Source organism: Ambystoma mexicanum, chromosome 9 (assembly GCF_040938575.1).
Source record: "Ambystoma mexicanum isolate Mex_15411 chromosome 9, UKY_AmexF1_1, whole genome shotgun sequence".
Classification (NCBI taxonomy): domain Eukaryota; kingdom Metazoa; phylum Chordata; class Amphibia; order Caudata; family Ambystomatidae; genus Ambystoma; species Ambystoma mexicanum.
This window is the reverse complement of record NC_090931.1, coordinates 888,153,719-888,172,756: the sequence shown is the minus strand read 5'-3', so window position 1 is coordinate 888,172,756 and position 19,038 is coordinate 888,153,719. Positions and strand designations below refer to the sequence as shown.

The 19,038-nt window shown below is 43.9% G+C and overlaps 1 protein-coding gene across 4 annotated transcripts in view; it reads right to left on the bottom strand.

Annotated features, from left to right (window-relative positions):
* USP40 (ubiquitin specific peptidase 40) overlaps positions 1–19,038 on the bottom strand; it is a 2,045,603-nt gene that overhangs the window by 1,184,177 nt on the left and 842,388 nt on the right. The window lies entirely within an intron of this gene.

Below are 19,038 nucleotides of genomic sequence, written 5' to 3'. Positions count from 1 at the left end.
GTTTTTTTCTCAGCTGAGCTTGAAGGGTTTTGAAAGAAAGCTGGTAATTCGATTGGACTGGCTGACAAGGAACTTCGACATGAACTCAGGTGAACATCTAGGGTCTGTTCTTAGTACCAACTTGTCTTTGTGTATAACAAAGAAAGAGTCTTGCACTGACAAAGCTTGTAATTCACTGACTTCTTACGGAGGCGATATCCACCAGAAAAGCTGTCTTATATGTAAGGGGTTTAAGGCTAGATTTATGCATATGCTCAAAGGGGTGTCCCATGAGCTTGGCAAGTACTACATTTAGGTACCATCCTGGAGGTGGGTTTGAAAAGGGGGGTGGGTAAAGTCTCTCCTGAATGAATTAATGACAGGGACTTTCAACCAGGACACATTGCTTTCAGAAGTTGTGTACGCGGATAGAGCCGCTAGGTGAACGTTGATGGTGTTAAACACTAGTCCGGAGTCAAGTAAGTGAAACATGTAATGAAGAATGTGTGATGAGTACATTCTATTGGGTTTTCATTTATTGACTGGCACCATATTACAAGCCTTTTCCACTTGTTAAAATAACTGTTTGGCGTTTGGTTTTCGTGCCTCCTTGAGGATTTCCATACACCTTTGAGGTAGTTTTAAATGGCCAAATTCTATGACTTCAGCAGCCAAGCTGCCAAGTTTATAGAGGGTGTGGGTGCAACGTTGTCCCCCCCCGTGCTGTGTGAGCATATTGTAGGGGCACAGGATTTATATTGGATCGCACATCGCCAGTTTGCACAGATGTGGAAACCAGGGTTCTCTTGCCCACATTGCAGCAACTACGATTAGTGTCACTTGTTCCAGGTGCATTTTGTTCACTAACTTGCACAGTAGTGGTGTTGGTGGAAAAGCGCAGCCAAATTTCCCTGACCAGTTCATCCACAGGGCGTTCCCCCTTGGACTCTTGTTGGGGAAACCAGGAAGCGAAGTATGGGCATTACGTGTTTTCAATTGTGGCAAACAAGTCTAACAGGGTGTAACCCCACATGGAGAAGATATTGTTTAACATGTTTCTGTCGAGCTGCTACTCGTGCTCTTCTGGTAAAAGGTCTCCGCTCAAGAGTCCGTCAGAGGAACATGTCACAATGTTAGGAACATGCACCGCTTAAGTGTCAACTTCCAGATTTTCTGTACTAGCCTGGACAGATTTGGAGAGTGTGTGCCCCCTGCTTGTTCATGTAAAACATGGCAGTGGTGCTGTCCATGAGGATTTGTACTGTCTGTCCTGACAGGTGCACTTGGAAAGCTTGTAGGGCCTTAAGTACTGCTAGCAGTTCCAGAAGGTTTATGTGATTTTGGGCTGTGATCTGTGTCCACAGGCCATGCGCTGTGTGGTAAAGGTAATGGGCTCCCCAAACGGTGAGTGATGCATCTGTTATGACAACTGCTTGCACTGCCGGGTTGTGAGAAGGGTTTTCCCTTTAACAGGCTTTCCTTTGTCAACCAGTGTAGCGCTTGAACTAGGGTTAGCAAAACAACCACTAGATCATCCCACTGATCGCTTGCCTGAAACCACTGTTTTGCTATCCACTCTTGCATTGGGCGCATGAGCATCTGGGCGTGCAGGACCAGGTAAATGCATGAAGCCATCATCCTGAGCAAATGCATTGCTTTGCGTAGGGTTACTTGGCGACTGGCTCGATACTGTGGTATTAGCACAGTATGTTTTGTACTCTTTAGTTTGACAGAAAGACGAGACCCTCTTCTGTCTTTATGACAGCTTCTAAGAACCTTTAGGTTTTGCTTGGAATGATTTTTTTCTCGTTGATTGTGAATCCCAATTGGAACAGAAGATTGATTGTTCGCTGGGTGTTTTGCTTGCAAATTTGAGGGGTTCCCCTGTTATCAGCCAGTCGTCCAGGTAAGGGTACACTGGGATTGATTCTCTGCGTAGGTGCGCAGCCACTTCTGCTAGAACCTTGGAGAATAACCTTGGAGCGGAGGCAATGCCGAAGGGTAGCACCTTGAACTGGTAGTGTTGGTTCGCTATCTTGCAGTGCAAGAATCTTCTGTGCGCTATGAACATTGAAATATGAAAGTACGCATCTTTCATATGCAAGGTTGCCATGTAGTACCCCTGTTTTAGCAGTGGGATCACTTCCTCTAGAGTTGTCATGCAGTATTTTTGTGGCTTGACATAGGTGTTCGCAGGGCGCAGGTCTAGTACAGGGCGCATGGTTAGGTCTTTTTTGGCACAAGTACATAGACTAAATACCCTTGTTTACTTGGTTCGCTGGGACGATTTATTTGGCGTCCTTCAGCAGTAGTGCTTTGACTTCTTCCAACAGGATGCACGTTTCCTCCAGTGAAGTCTGCCTTTGTCTTGGCAGGTGGTTGGCTAGTGTTTGGATTAGTTCTATGCAATAACCCCCCACCACGGTGGAAAGTACCCACTTGTTCGAAGTGATCCCCTCCTATGTGTGGTTAAAGTGTGAAATACAACCTCCTACTGGAGTGGCATGGGAGGGCACCTGTAGCGGGTGGTCTTTGCTTAGGAGGTGTTGAGCCCCCTCTTGAGGAGGAGGATCTGCCCCTACTTCTAGACCTTTTTTGGTATCTTTGAAAACCCTGTTGGGAGGACTGCCCTTGCGAAGGACTCCAGGACAAACCTTGTCCATCATGTTTGTAGTTTGAGGAAATTTGCAATTTTAAACGTATCCTCAACCGATTTGCCAAATAAAGCGTTGGGGTTAAAAGGCATGTTTAAGCGTGTAGCCTGGGTCTCCAATTTGAACACCGATTGGGAGAGCCATGCTTGGTGCTTGATCTGTGTGCCTTCTGCCCGTGTTACATTGGGTGTAAGCAGAGGGTTGGACCGATTGTAACAGGGGGATGAACTGAATTGCTTTTCTTTATCCCCAAGGATGTCCTTCACGAAGTCTTTGTCGACTTGGGCTTCTTGAGTGTCCATTTTGAAGTGTCTGCAGCCTTTAGGAACAGGTCATTATATTGCAGTTGGTTGTCTACCAGGGAGTCTGCCACTGGTGGGTCGGTGTGGTCTGGATGATGTATACGTCTTCATCGTTGTCCTAATATTGGTCCAAGTCACCTGTCTCCCCTTTTTCCTCTTGGTCGGTGTATAAGCCAGGGTCCTGTGAGCCTTGGGTGCTGTAATAACAAGTGTCCTGAGTCAGGTCCTGATGTGACAAGGTGGTAGCCTGTGTGGTGTCTAGGCAGGCTTTTTTGGCAGGGGGCTGAGTGACTGCTGCCCCGCTTTGAGTCTTTCACGCCCTGCTCTATGGGGTCCCCCGATGGTTGTGGAGGACCTCAGGGTGATCTTCAAAGAAGTTTATAAAACTGGACATTCTCCTCATGACCATGTCGAAATGTTCTGTGGTTCATTTGGAGGAGCTGGGCAACAGAGGGAGCAGGAGAAGGTGGAGGTTCTGGGACAGGGGTCTTTTTTATGATGCATAGCCCCTGAAAGGGTGCCCACTGGTGTAGAGTAATCCCTACTCTTAGTAGCCTGTGCCTTTTTAACCAGAGGTGTTGACGATTTATGGTTTTTCCACATTCAGACTTCAGTAGGGTGTTGGGAATGTGTTTCTTAATGAATACACTCACTTTTGAGCTCTTTCCTGAGGCTGTCAATGCGTCTTTCGGCGACCGGTCGTCAACACCCGTGGACGTCTAAGATTTAGACGTGGTGTCGGAAACGGACTTTGTCTGTTTCAGGGGCCTGTTCTGTGGTGATCGCAACCGCGATGGCCCCGAGGACAGGGAGTGTTCGGACCTTCCCCTAAACACTGCGTATGGCCTACCGGTCTATGACGTGGTCAACTTTCAGCCGTGGGTGATGTGCTTGGTGTGATGCGACTTGGTAGTGCTTGAGCCGGCGGGGGTTGTCCCGTAGTCAGCAGATGGTCTTGTCCTTGAAGCCGTTGCTCGAGATCTTGCGGTAAACAGTTGTCAAAAGGACAGAAAGAAATACTAAGTTTAACTTTTTATAAAGTAATGGCGTCAGCCAAGAAGGACCTCTGCGATATACGTCGGACTACTCTGGCGGAAAAAAAACAATCTGAGGTACTTCGACACATGAAGGACCATGGGTACAGTAGACGTCACACTAGGGATAGTATTACTGGCACACCCTGTCGACGTCCCTTTTTCAATTTTCGAAAACAAAATATTGAATACTCTGCGGCTACCACTAGATGTTGGCCTATGCATAGCATGTGAATATAAGCAGATCAACAAGCCACAGAAATATATACACACACATTTATATATTTACACACACACACTAAAGTTCCCAGTCCCAGGGACCACACATGACCAAATCCTGGTTGGTGAGAGCCAGTACTTGTTGGCTTACCTAAATTGGGAATCTGTGTGCAAGCGTGTATCAGTGTACATGTGTGTTAGCTAAACCAAGCTATATGGTCCTCTTTTTAGGGGCCGTGTGGCTGAGGACTAAACTGTATCACAACAAAACACAATCCCACAGCAACGGCTTCCTCCCACTTAGGCTATGAGTTTGTCTGTAGCATCTGCCCGCTATACATACAAGCTGCCCATTCAATATATAAGCAGACACACAAGGCCTTTAAAAAAATAACACATTTTAATGTCCATCACAATCATAAAAAAGGTAAAAAAACACCATTGATGCATCTAAAAAGAACCCTACAGGTTCACAGAAAAATACACCAATTCATTAAGTGTGTATCTGAACATCACCCATTAGGTTTGTACAATCAAACATAATATGTGGACACACTTTTGTTGTATATTCTTATTACAATATTCTCCTCTTCTTTGGGAAAAACCAACGTGCCAACACTAGACATGTGTTTCTAGAATCTGTACATTTCACAAGAATACAATCAAGTCAATTTCCTTTGTATTTCTTCACAGATTCTGTCTTCAGGACGCTGTTTCTTTGTCACGTAGTCACATTTGAAACGTGTTGCATACCAGGGGCACCCTTGTACTCCCATAAATAGATTGCTAAATGGGAAAACCAATCGCAACTTCCTTGTTTCTTTCCCCGTTGCTCACAAGTTGTCTACTCGCAATCTTCAACGGTCCATATCAAACCGCCTTAACGAAGGAGTTTCAAGCGTCTGTCGCTCGTCGTCTTCCAAAGTTTCTCTCTTTAGCGATCTATTTTTGGGAGTACAAGGTTGCCCCTGGTATGCAACACGTTTCAAATGTGATTCTACAGATTCTAGAAACACATGTCTAGTGTTGGCACGTTGGTTTTTCCCAAAGAAGAGGAGAATATTGTAATAAGAATATACAACAAAAGTGTGTCCACATATTATGTTTGATTGTACAAACCTAATGGGTGATGTTCAGATACACACTTAATGAATTGGTGTATTTTTCTGTGAACCTGTAGGGTTCTTTTTAGATGCATCACTGGTGTTTTTTTTACCTTTTTTATAATTGTGATAGACATTAAAATATGTGTTATTTTTTGAAAGGCCTTGTGTGTCTGCTTATATATTGAATGGGCAGCTTGTATGTATGGATAAGATGCTACAGACAAACTCATAGCCTGAGTGGGAGGAAGCCGTTGCTGTGGGATTGTGTTTTGTGGTGTACATGTGTGTACAAATGTGAAAGTATGGTTGTGTGTTGGAGAGACTTTTTCATCACAGATTTATAGTGTGGCTTTGAAAAGGCCAACGTATAGTGTGGATGTAGTGTTTTCCAACAAGTTAGTCCTGACTCTCACAGTAGCAGTTAAACTGAGCAGTCTAGTTTTATTCTTAGGAGGATGGAGGGGGGATGCGAAGTTACAGTTAGTCACACATCATACAATAAAGGATGTTCTAAATGATACATTTACTGAAAAATATACTCTTTCTTATAAAGTATCAAGCAATAGCTACAGTTCAGGTAAGTACTTACAATTATAATTATTATTTTTTTTAATTTTTATTAATTTTATTCAAACCAAACAACAATACAAACCAAACATGCAGTGCATATATCAACAGTTGAAATGCTTAATTCGGTCACTGCTCCACCGTCCCACCCCCCTTTATGAGCCTATTTACTCCACACCTTCTGTATCTGCCACCCGCGGTGTGGTCTTGCTTTCCGTGGATTCTGTCAGGTCTATTGTTCCAAACAATTCCGCTATTAATGATTTCCATGCTAACAGGGTTCCTACCTCCTCCTCTCCCCCTGCATTGCTGGTCTCTTGCCATACCATCGTTTCTGCCTCCGCCCATTTCTGCAAATCTTTCCACCACACCTCCACCCGTGGCCTGTGACATGTCTTCCATCCCATGGCAATTCTTAGTTTTGCAAGCACATATGCTAGATCCTTCAGTTTACCAACACGCTTAAGTTTCTGTGATCTGGGGAACCCCCCTAGCAGGCAGACCCAAGCTGTGTCTATTATGATCTTGACCCCCTTTTCCGCTAGTTTCTGCGCCACTTCACCTCAGAAGCGCTCAATTACTGGACATGACCAAAACATGTGCATCATGTCAGCCTTTTCTTCATTACATTTGGGACATGCTTGTCCCGCATTTTAGAACTTGAATATCCTCATGGGTGTCATGTATGCTCTGTGCGTTATATATAATTGAATCTGTTTCAGTCTCGCATTCCTTGACACCTTCTTGTGGTACCCCAGAGCACGTTCCCACATCCCATCCTCTATCTGGGCTCCCGCTTCCGCTTCCCAGTCTAGTCTCAATTGTGTTCAATCCTTCCTGACCTTAGACATCACCATCTCGTACAGTCTGGAAATCTCATGCCCTCCGTCCGATATATCATATATTGCCTCTGTACTAGCATCTGGTTCATCTTCCAATACTGTTTCGGGCCATGTTTTCCTGATTCTCTGCACCATCCTGTGATATGTAATATACTGGCCCGTGTGAAGCCCCATTTCCTCCCCCAGCCCTTCAAAATCTATAATAGACCCCTCTTGTCAGATGTCCCCTAACGTTACCAACCACACTGATTCCCAGTGGCCCCTGATTATCATCCTCAGCTGTTCATCTTCCCCTGCCAATGCAACTAATGGTACCTGCGGGGAGCATGGGAATGGGTTCTCCATCATCCGGCATGCCCGGCGCCACATCTTCCACCCAAGCATCATCATCCTAGGGCGCTCTCTCATTTCTGTCATGGGCAGCCAGATCATCTCTTTTAAATGGAATGGGGCGCAATCGTGTCCTAGCAAGCTAAATTCGGGGGTCGCTTCATCCGAGAGCCATTTGGCCACATATTGCAGCTGGCTCGCTACATAATAAACCTCATAGTTGGGCAGTTTGATTCCCCCTTTTTCGTAAAAGTTCTGCAGCTTCCGTAGCGCTACTCTATTTCGGGTACCATGCCACAGGAAATCCCTACACATACTGTTCAGTTTAGTAAAAAACTTCTTGAGTATCATGTATGGAATATTCGCAAAATAATGCAGGAGCCTAGGTAGGACCACCATCTTTAGCATTGCACCTCGTCCCATCATTGCTAGGGGCAACTTTACCCAGAATTTCATGCACTTCTCAATTTTCACAATAGCTACATCAGTGTTGTATCTATGTTCCTCTTCTACTGTGTGATACACGTATTTCCCAAGGTATCGGAAAGAACTAACCGCCCATGGTATTTGCAGCACCGGTAACCGTCTCTCCGGGGTTCCCTTATAGCTGCCTAACGGAAAAATACTAGATTTTTGGGGATTCACCGCTATCCCGGACAGCCCGGCATATCTCTCCATCACCTCCAGGATGTACTGGAGATTTTCCTCCGGGTGCCTCAGGTACAGCAACAAATCATCCACATAAGAAGATCAAGTGTCGTTCCCCTCCCACTTCGATTCCTATCGTATCATATTGTTGTCTGAGGTATATAGCTAGGGGCTCTAGGGCTAGTATGTAAAGCATTGGGGACCATGGGTATCCCTGTCTGGTGCCTCTACTGAGTTGACATCTCTCGGATATTACTGATCCTGTTCTAACCCTGGCCAACGGCTCACTATATAGCATCTTCGCCCACCTTCTATATCCAGGCCCCATGCCGTACCCCGCCAGGGCCGCCAGCAACCACGGCCACCTGACTGAATCAAAAGCCTTTACTGCGTCCAAGGACACGATCGCCATTTCGCCTTCATTCTCACTTCCCCATTCAACAACCCCTTGGAGTCGCCTGTGATTAGGAGTAATACTTCTGTTCGGGACATAGCCCGTCTGGTCGGGATGTATTAGTTTGCTGATAACTCTTCGCAATCTGTTTGCCAAGACAGCCGTCAATATCTTGTTGTCTTGGTTCAACATCGACAAAGTTCTGTAAGATCCACAGCTTACAATTAATCATTGATCTTCTAAAAATCATAACAAGTCTTTAAAAAAAAGAGACTCCTCCTAGCATCTTTTAAATCAGTTACAAGGGAGTAAAATATTCCAGCAATTTTAGGAAACTGAGCTTTTTGGTAAATTTGTAAAAGCAAACCAGTCATTTAAAAATAGAAGCTACCCATTAAAAATCAGAAGAGTTTTCATAAAAATCACAAAACCCATCTACACTGGTATGCAGTACAAGTTCACAGGTGGGTAGAATATTTGGGTACTTAAATTAGAAAGACTTAAATGATTGTCCACTGATGTTAATGGGACAAAGTCAGTATGCATCTTGAGGTTTTACTGAAAGTTATTACCAGCCGCGCAAGGGACAGAATAGGAGGCAACATTCATTCTGGTAAGGTTGGCCTACCTCTTGTAAGGAAGGCATGGCATCAATAGTAGACACAGACACAATGGATACAAGTTTTGAAAAACCTTTATTTGGTAATTTGGTTGGGTTGGTAGAATTCCTAACTGGTCCTAACTCTGGAATGGGTGTATTCTCGACCATTAAATAAATAACAAAACAGTTCCAGTCAGTCTAGTCAACATAAAAAGACATATACTAAGAAAACCTAACCTTGCCTTTCTTCTCAAAATGACAAATGTGTTAAGGGAATTCAAAAGGAAAGTAGTGTCTTAAAAGAAACGTCAGAATGGCTTTAAATAACAACTCCCTTCCCCACGTTCAGCACTACAAGTTCTAGAGAGTTTCCTAAAAAGTTTAGGTGGATGGCACAGTTCTTTCAGTCTTGCACACCACACTTTGGCTTGCTGGTACAATTTAACAGTTCAGGCTTAGGCTTCAAGCTTCTAGTAGTTCAATCATGTCGTTAGGCTTCACCCACCTTGCCATAAATATACAGTTCCACTTTTGACCTACACTGTGTACAGGCTTCCCTAAATCAGGGTCCAGCCCGTCGTTCACTTTTCGTGGGGGTTTCCTTCGCCACATTTTGTCTCAGGTGTCTTTTCCACTGTGAAAGACTTTCAAAACTGCAAGGATTTTACATAGACCTCTGCATGACAAATTCAACCTCTCTTTCAAGAATTCTACAATCCACAATCTTTCTCTTACAACACCAATGCCCCTTGGTACTTGTTTCTTATTCTCTTTGGTTTGCCTGCTTGGCTTCTTTCATAGTTCATATATGTTGCCTTCTTGGCATATTCAGAGTTCACATACTTTGCTTTTCATTCATTCAACTTTCTTTTGGGATCACAATTGCTTTCTTGCCTTTGATTCCCAATCAACTTAAAACATTTCACAGAGACTTTTGAATGTGCCCTTTCGCCTCGGAGGACCACGCTGTTACTTTGTGTCCATTCTCTTTACAATTCAGCAATTGTCCTTTGCATTACGCGTTTCATCGGCATATGCGCAACCTTCAACTTTTTAGTTACAGTTACTTTCGCTTTTAACACAAACCAGACTTTTGTTGCCCTCGATAACTCACCAGTTGTGTTACTCAGCCTTCTTAAATGAACGCTCTTCGTGCAGCAGTCAAGGCCGTTTCCAATGCCTCCTCTGCTCCTCCCTAACTCTCTCGTTCACCCCGGGGGGGTCACAGGCTGCTTTCAAGTGAAGGTTTCTTTCTTCTGCTCACCCGGTTTCGGTCTTGGCATGCTTACGGCTTCCCAAATGTGGGGGATTCTCGTCTGGCTCTTTCTCGATCTTTCTAACTGCAGATCAGCCCCTTGGCCTTCTGACTTCTATCGCCTGGCTCGCATCAGCCCCGAAAGAGACATTCCTTCTCGTACCCCGCCTCACTCTCCATGTGCGCCACCTTTTATTTGTCTGAAGGGAAGTGTTAACAAGTGGCAGGTGTATGTAGTTAGGATTACGTACCTGACTCTGCCTGACCGGATTACAGGGACAGAGCCAGTGCAAGTCAGAGGAGGTAATCTTCCTGACCTTATCCCTCATCTTCCTCAGCTCAGTAGTGTAGCCAATGTAATGTGGCAAGGAATTATGGGAGCTGTAGTTTCCCATAAAATAAGCAGAAATAGGGGTTAGATGGGTTGTGGAAATATGGGTGATACCATGTCTTGCCATCAAGTGTTTCTCCCCTACTCCCAGAGGGCCCGCTACCCAGGTGATCCTCCCTCGCTTGTCAACCCCTAGGGTCGGGAACCAAAAGCGATGGCCCTTCCCTGGCCACCTGTGTACGGGATCCCCGGGGACTAGGTTGTGAAACACCCTCTGGTTTTCCACACTCTCCAGAGTTCCAGACCCAGGACCGAGGACCGATGACGAGCAGCCCAGAGAAGAAAGACTGCAGATTTGGAGGTAAGCACACTGAATGCCGTGCCCAGGGGTAGCACTGCAAATAAAGTCACAAGATCCTAGAGAAGAAGCCCAGCAAATGATTGGAGGTCAGAAGCCTCAAGGAGATGTGACCGAGGATGCTGGATAAGTCCAGATATCACAGGTGCAGAGGTCCGATCCAGTGTCGGGATTCAGTTTTGGTTGCAGTGTCTGTTTTTGTTGTACTCTTTACAAACACAGCCCATGGAATGGCTTAGCGAACAATATGTCAGCTACACTGGATGCACCCCCTACCCCTTTTAGGTGACCCATGAAGTCGACGTAATGACAGCAGAAACAGGGCTCCGCAAAGATCACAACTTTCATCACAAAAGGTCACCCCCCCACTTTGAATTTATTATGGAGCCGGTGGAACCGGTGTGCATTAGCACCTTTTGGGCATTTCTTTGTGCATAATGGAATTACCATAACATATAATCTTGGACCCAAATAACCAGACAGACTCAAAAGAACATACTACTTTATTATCAGTTCAATAAAGTAGTGAAACCTGGTGAACAAGTTGTAGTCCACACACACTGTTACATTTCAGGTACACAAAGGTTTTATACCTGAATGTGCGTCAGCTTTGATGTCATCTTACGTGGCAAAAAATAAAACCTATTGGGTGGAGGGATTGGTTAGGAGAACATATATTGGAGGGATTGGTTAGGAGAACATATCTACTTATAGGTTCTGTAAGTGTTAACAGTATTGGCTGCCCTTTGTCTGGTAGGCATGCCTTGAACTTCCCTCTGATTATAATACAGATTATAGCAGCATAACAGCAGCAGATTGGCTTCTGCAACACTGTATGTCCTCATCACATAGACCCTCTGATTGGTTGGCATTCTCTCCCAAATTTTGACATTCGGCTCGTTAGCAGCATGTAAGCAAAACAAAACCCAGGTGCAGAGAACAATGTCAGACTACTGTGCACTTAGTCTACAATCTAATTAACCAAGCTTTCAGCCAAGGCTTCTACTTGGTAGTTGACCTGGCATGATATTCTCTTCTCTGGAACTCTTAAGGTACATCGTTATCTTCGCCTGGAGCTTAAGAATAGGCCTCATTTTCCTTGTCTTGCAACAAATGCGTGAAGAACACGTTTTTGTCCATCTCGCCTTTTATTTAGTGCCATTTGATTCAATTATCCTGGGTGTCCAGACTCTTCAGCCTCTAGAGACTTGGTTGATCCGTCTTGCATATGCTTTTCTGCATCTTTATTCGTCAATACTTGCCATTCACAAATGTCAGCTCATTTACTTAATCTACGATAAATATGTCCTGTGTAACATTGCTTATCCTCGTTGACTCCCTTAGTACCTTTCAGAAGCTTCTCGCTGTGGCATCCTTGATCTCTGGCCAACAGCTATTCTTTGTTCATGCACACATTTGTATTTTCAGCCTCTGTCAACTCTGCAGTCCTGGACGCTTTCCTTCAAGCCTTTCGCTTACTATTATTCAGAGCTGATGTTCATCTTTCAAACATGGCCACTTTACCCATGTGATGTTTTCTACTGCAGCAAGCTTCTATGCGACTCATCTACCTTGTGTTTCTGCGTATATACATTCACTACTTATCTTCTTTGTACATATAGTTTATTCTCACTCATATATATGCTTACTCTTGTTTCTTCAGTTATCTCTTCATTCTTTAAGTAGTCTTCTATCGTTTCAGTGCGCCATTGTATCGTCTAATGACATCATTCTGCACCAGTCAGGTTTTCCTTACAGCTCCTTGAAATTCAGAGGGACCGGTAGATCTCCTGCTACTACTTCAGTTCGAGGGTACATTCGGTATGGCCGTCCATAACGTCTCTCATACACTCAATGCGGTATTGGAATTATACCAGCTGTCATGCACAATGTCTTCTTGTTATACATCCAATAGTTCTGACGTGAGGAGGTGGGGTCTATCAGTAAAGTACACATTGGCTTCTCTACACCACTGGTGATGAGTGAAAGTTTCAGCACCCCCACCTTGGGTCACTGCAAAGGAGGTGAGCAGAGAGGTGCGAAGTAGACCCCTGCATGAGCACCGAGCCGAATGGTGCGAGCACCGGTCCCTCATGTCACGCAGCAGTTACAGAAAGGGACCAAGTAATGTAAGATGTCCTGCCGCTGATTTAAAGCATTGCCAAGCGCGGCTCCACTTTGCGTAGAAATCGCAGCAGGACTCTTCTCTGGCACGCTGACCAATTTATGTGAACACAGAGGAAGTTTGCAATGCGACACCTCCGTTTTAAGACTTTCATAAACAGCAAACACAAATGAAGCGCAGAAGGAAATTATTATAATTTTAAAACCATAGCAGTGGAAAAAGCAAAACGCAAATACCCCTCAGAAGGAAACAATATCACATTATTTTTGTCTATAGATTACGTGTTTTATAACGATGGCCATGCAAAATGTACCAGGTCTAGTCATTTTTCACATTCTCTTGGAATTCCTATGGTGAAGTGGAGTCCGTGAAAAAAAGGGATTTTGCATAAAATATGTGCTACATATGGTGCTGGCTTTGCCATTGGCAGGAAGGTGTCTTCACTGATGAATTTCCTGGAGTATGACGGCCAACACATTTATGAAACTTTACCTGATGTTTCAGATAATGCACATAATGTGGATGACATGAATGAATTGGAAACAGCCTTATTTAAATTGAATCTTCATTTGAACCCCAAAACAAGTACAATATTGGAACATAATGTTGGCACAGGTGCACAGGAGGATGGGGAAACAGTGCAAGAATATGTGACTGTGCGGAGACATTTAGAAAATACTTTCAGATTTTGCAATAGTTTTGATTAACACATTTGTGACCAATTTATGATGCACTGTTCCAACAATCGTATTAGGTAGGAACTATGGCTTAAAGATGACCCATCCTTAGATGAACTGCTGAAGATTGCAAAGAGGGTACTACACTCCATGGCGTGTGTTGCACAGCTTAAAGTGGAAGAAAAAAAGGCTACCGACTGAAATTTAAAAAAGTGGATTCAGAAGAAAAGAAACCTTCCAAAAACAAGGCCCATGAATGTTTTGGAGAAAGCCCAAAAGTAGCTTACAAACACAAACCTGCCCTAGTGCATCCTCCACTAAATGTTCATGCTATCGGTGTGGCATAAGAAATCAATTGGCTAGCGCGCCAGTATGTTCAGCAAACAAGGTGACGTGCACCAAATGCAAGAGATTGGGTCATTTTGCCAGCTGCTGCAAACATTTCAAAGGAAATGTGCATTTCAAGGAAAATATACAATTTTTCGGTGGATATAAAAGCACATCAGATGATGAGGAGAATACTCAATGAAAGACAGTTGCACTTAACATGGTAGATTGTGACGTGAATGAGTGTAAAAGCCCGATGACAAGTGTTCTGATAAATGGGAAGGCACTGTGGATGATGGCGGACTTTGCAGCGAAAGTAACTTTAATAGACAGGAAAGGGAAGGGTGGAAGATATAAAACAGCCGTATTTGAAAACTGAAGGCTACAATATGGACCGTATTGAACTTCTAGGGTATTTTGAATTTAAAGGTAGGAAAACACTTGGAAAAATATATGTAACGAATAAAAGTGCATCGCTTTTAGGATGGTGAGAATAAAAACATTTATGTATGAAATTGGATCTTAATACAATGGAACAGGTATTACATGCACAATCCAGTGAAGGGACTCTGGTGGAACAACTGTTCATGACATTTTTTTCCAACAAAACAAAATTGGAAAGCTAAGAGGAATTGTTCATCGGATTGTTGTGAAAGAAGGAAGTGTTCAAGTGGCGTCCAAAGTTTCACCAGTTCCTTTAACTTTAAGAGATATTGCAAAGAAGTCAAACTGAAGTATTAGGTTGTGTGTTGATCTCAGGCAACTGAACAAGTATGTGGCAGTGCAAAGGCACCCCCTACCAAATATGGGGGAATTGTTAAGTATGACTGAGAAAGGAAGAGTATTTTCAAAGTTAGATTAAACTTCAGCCGATCACCAAATCATTTTAGCCAGAGTTGCTGAAGTTCACAGCTATCATAATGCATGAAGGAGTTTTTCAATTTCGCAGAATAACATTTGGGCTTGTATCAGCTTCATCAGTTTTCCAATAAGCGATGCATAGATTATTTGGGGATATGTGAGGTGTGCTATATTTTCAACATGATATACGGGTGATTGGGGACTCAGTTGAGGAGCTTGACGTAAACCTAAAAGCAGTTTTACAAGTGTTGGAGGAGAGAGGTTTGATGTTGGGCAAGGAGAAGTGTGCGTTTAGAATTGGATTTTTGAGTATTTTGGACATGAAGCGTCGCAAGAGTGTGTGCAGCCGAAAAAGGAATTGGTTGATGGTATACAAAAAATAAAGGCGTTTGAAAATAAAGGGATCTTGCGTCGTTTTCTTGGTATAATAGAAATCTATGAATTTGTAAATAATGTTGCCAGAAAGGTAGCGGAGATAATGAAGTTACTGGGAAAGGGGGTATATTCAGTGGAATTGGTAGTGCAACAGTAAATTCTGTAAGATTAAGGAAGAAATAGATTTGACTAATCCATTGGCCCAGTCTGACATTCGTAAAATATCTATTATAACAGAGGTGCCTAGTGATGTGGGACTGGATCAGTGTTGTCTCAAAAGTGTGAAGCGGGAGAAGAAAAGGTTATTGTTCATACATTACGTGTCCCTAAGGGTCCTGAGAAAGATACTTGGTAATTGAAAAAGAAGCGTTGGCATGCCATTGGGCAGTGGAGAAGTTTCAAATATTTGTGCAAGGTTCTCATTTTGTCCTATGTACGGATCATCAGTCTTTGAACTCAATAATTGATTCAAAAGGGCTAGATAAGGTCTCAAGATGATTTTCAAGATGGGTAGCTAGAATGCAGTGCCATTCATTTAGTATGGCGGGATTGCGGGCATAAATAATGATTTTGCTGATTGTCACATTTAAATGGAAAGAAAGAAGTTGGGGAGGAGGAATCTTGTGAGCAAATATTTCTGACTCATGATGAAATTATAAGCATTGTTATAGCAGTACAAGGGCTACAATATGATTGGCCACAAAGATAAGATGGTGGGAGATGCGAGCGTTTATTGGGAAGTTCATGAAGAGTTGAGTATTGAGAATTGAGTATTGAGAATGAGATTCTGTACCGATCAGGGAAAGTGGTTGCTCCGGTCGAGTTGAGCAAAAGGGTGACATATTTGGCACATGTGGGGCATGTGGTGTCTACAAAACAAAAGGAGTTCTTATTGCGTACGATTGGTGGTCAGGTCTGGATAAGATGGTAGAATGAAGATTGGATGTGTGTATGGAATGTAAGAAAAATGGTAAGAACATGTGCACAAGCAAGACCCATGATTTGTTCCGATTTGCCTCAAAATGTATGGGAAGATTTGACAATGGATATTTTGGGGCCAATTGATGTTGGAAGTGGTTGTGGAAAGTATTAACACATTTCTTGTCTTGGTGGGTCGAGATAAAAATGCTCCGAGAGGCAAATGCAGGGACAAGTGTAAAGTTTTTGGAGATTTATTTTGAATGGAAGAATATCCAGTGTCTAGTTTAACAGATAATGGCACACAGTTTTGTGGAAAGGTGATGGAAGAGTATTTCAGGAAGGGTAGAGTTAAGCATAAAAGGACGTTTCTTTATCACCCAGACTGTAATGTAACTATGGAACAGGTGTATTATGGAGGCTTTGAGGATGGATGAAGTTTGTTGGAAGTGAAAGAAGGATATGGTAAAAGACCGAATCAGAGGGCTAATAATGTAGGTTCATGTTGCAACGGGTGAAGTTCCATTTGAACTCCTAAGCCTCTTTGCCCCTTTCAACTAACCCAGAATTGGACTTGCAAGATCATTGGCCTCAAGCCAAGGGACCGTATCTCTCCTGCCCTAAAATCTTTCCACTGGCTCCCGGTGTCTGCAAGAATCAAATTCAAGACCATTTGCATCATCCACACGGCTGTCGGGGCACTGGAACCTCTCTACATCCAGCTTTCCCTACCCAAATACCTCCCAGACAGTCATTTGGTCCTCTGCTCCAGCTCTCTCCAGGTCAAACATTTCTCCAAGCAGGGAGTGGAAGTAGATCCCTCTCCTCGCCGGGCTCCTCCGTCTGGAACAGCCTCCCACCTCCCCTCACACTTGAGCCGGACCTTTTTAAGTCCCGGGAACTTCTCAAGACTCCTTTTCTCCTCTTCTTTCCCTCTCCCCCTCCCCCTCCCCCTCCCATGCTAATTCTCCCTCTGTGACTGGGGTCTGGTCCCTTCAGAGTCATACAGGAGCCAGACCACCCCTGCATCCCTTGCCAGCACTTGCCCTCGGGCACCCTTTCCCAGATTAGCCCAACTGGGTCCTCCCCCCTGTCCACCTCACTCATCCTCCCTTCCCCCGGACACTTGCCGCCTTTGCCCACCGAGCACTTATCCACCCCCACCCTTGGGGTCATCCCACTCCTGCACTTCTCCCTCTACCCCCTACACTTACCTCCTTGTTCGTGCACTTGCACGGTAGGATTGTCAAACTCACAAGGCCAATATAAGCATTTCTTGTTGCTCTACTTTGTTATTCTCATGTCCCCTGTCCCCCATCTTGTCTTGTGGTGCCTGGAATCATTTGTGTATAGGTTGGGACGAGCTGGGAGTAAAGTTAATTTGAGTGAGGTGAGGGAGCAGGTGTATGTTGCAGAAAGAATAGACAAAGAAAAGAAATGATGCAAGGAGGGGTGTGAAGGGCTTGGAGGTGAAGAGAGGTGATTGGAAAAGATTTAAAGGGGCAGTTTGCTCAGAAATGTTATGGTCCCAATTGATCGGGCATGTATTTTCGATGATACATAGATCCATATTAAAAATAAAATCCTATGCATCTTACCTTAGCATTCCTCACTTTTATACACGTAAAAAGGCCTGCCTGGGTACTGCCATCTTGTGGAAATCCTATCAGTTGATCAATCGCCCTAATTTCAAGTGCCCTTGTGGCAGGAATACAGACCTCCCGCCCCTAAAGCTGACATAACTAGTCAAAACGATATGCTCCACCTATTTTAATGACGCTGGTGGGCAGCGTAGCCTAACATTCCATGTCATCACCCACGTCATAAAGCTATCGAACGCAGAACCAGGAACATAAACACGCACGTCCACACAGTATGCAAATATTTTCTTTCTTTTCACATAAAGGGTAAAAAAAAACGTATATTTCGAAGAAAACAGTGATCATAGGAATGGCATGTCATAACGCTGAAAGGGGAGATTATGTCCACAAAAACATCTTATAATGGCGATTGCATTCAGCGATCTATTAATCACAGTCTTTGTATTGTTCAGAGAAAGTTTTTTTCCATGACCGATTTTGCATCTACAGAGATTAAGATCCGTTAGAGAGAAGAACGGAGTGGTTTGAGTTTAGAAGGCAACATCTGCACGTTTTCATAATCTATAGGCTGCCATGTTGCTCTTTGATACTGCCACAGCGAACGGACAGATTGGTGTGTGGCGATCGTCCCAGATAATTGCCATCATAGATGCGTTGTTCACTAGTATTGTCCAATTTCGGTTGAAGTCATCGTCAACCGGAAGAATCACACCATGACATGCACACATTGGTACAATGTAAAACTGAGAATAAAACAAATATATTTCGAGATCCAAGATGGCCACCTAGGTGTGAGGATGTGCCGTCCAGTCCTCTGTTAAGGCCGTCATAAGCAGGCCTATGGGCCATCACTGATCCAGATCTACGGTTCCACCGTAGATTCCAGACATTAACGGGAGGGTGTGGAGGTGTAAATAGTTAGAAAACTGCAATTCGGCCTCTGGCATATTGTGGAGGGCGATCTGCACGCAGGCAGCAATAGCGCCCTAGGTGCAGCCGGACCAGGTGCATTCGTGGGGGAGAACTCTTATATGCAGAGGCTGCGCTGTTATAATATTTGAACAACATGTGCAAAAGTGTTTTAAAGGCTCGCACCTGCAAATATTTATGAGTGAAAATGAATTGTATACATGCAGAGTGGTGCCCACTCACCTTACAATTCTATAGTACTTCATGATACCATGCCTAACCCTCTTCCCCCCCCCCGTCCCCAACACAGTGATGCTTGTGTCGCTAGACTCAACTACGCAAGATGTTTGACTCAGTGGAATGGTTTAACCTTTGAAATTGAGCAAAATGCGGTGTGGGACTGTTGTACACAGGATAATCAGCCACAGTGAGAGTTAAAGGGTATAGCATGGCTGCTTTTCCATTAGGTATGGGGTTCCGCAAAGGCCGTCCTCTTGAGACTTCTAAGTGCTATAGTTCAATCAAAGTAGAATATCTGAGACACAGTTTCAAAATTACAAGGTAAGATTTCTTTTGCGCATATCATACACTCGAGCAGACTTCAGGTTCTTTCACGACCAGTAAT